Consider the following 524-nt stretch of genomic DNA (forward strand, 5'->3'; position numbering starts at 1 on the left):
CCGTTTGAGTTTACCTTCCTTTTTCACCAGCAATACCTGCCAAGTCATTTTCATAATTTCATTCCTTTAGAGGTGACAGGCCTCCTTCAAAATGTTTATATCCAACTGGCAATAATAGGCCAGTTCCTTTTGCATGTCAAAGGTCTTATCACAGTTGTCCTGATCCCATTCTAAAATTTGCTCTTTCACCAGGCATCATACTTTGAACCCCACAGTACTCTGCTTCCAGGAGAGGTCCCACATAGTTCTGGTTTTTCCTTGTGTTAAAAAATGTGGGAAATGTCCTTGGCATTCTTCAGATCCCATCACCAGGGGGAGCTTGTTAAGTTTCATGGATAAAGAGTTTTTAAAAATCTATGAAGCATATACCTAGGCTGGTGACTTCTATCCACATGAGTTTACCACCCTGAGTGATGAGATTTACACCTGTTTTTTCCTTTAATAACTGGCTAACAATGAAGTAGCCATCATAGCCTTCGACATTGTTGCTGGGTTTCCCTCCCCAGAGAAAGGGTCCCAAGTGT

This window comes from Gavialis gangeticus, unplaced genomic scaffold, assembly GCF_001723915.1.
Source record: "Gavialis gangeticus isolate Ggan-Ray unplaced genomic scaffold, GavGan_comp1, whole genome shotgun sequence".
In the NCBI taxonomy this organism is placed as follows: Eukaryota; Metazoa; Chordata; order Crocodylia; family Gavialidae; genus Gavialis; species Gavialis gangeticus.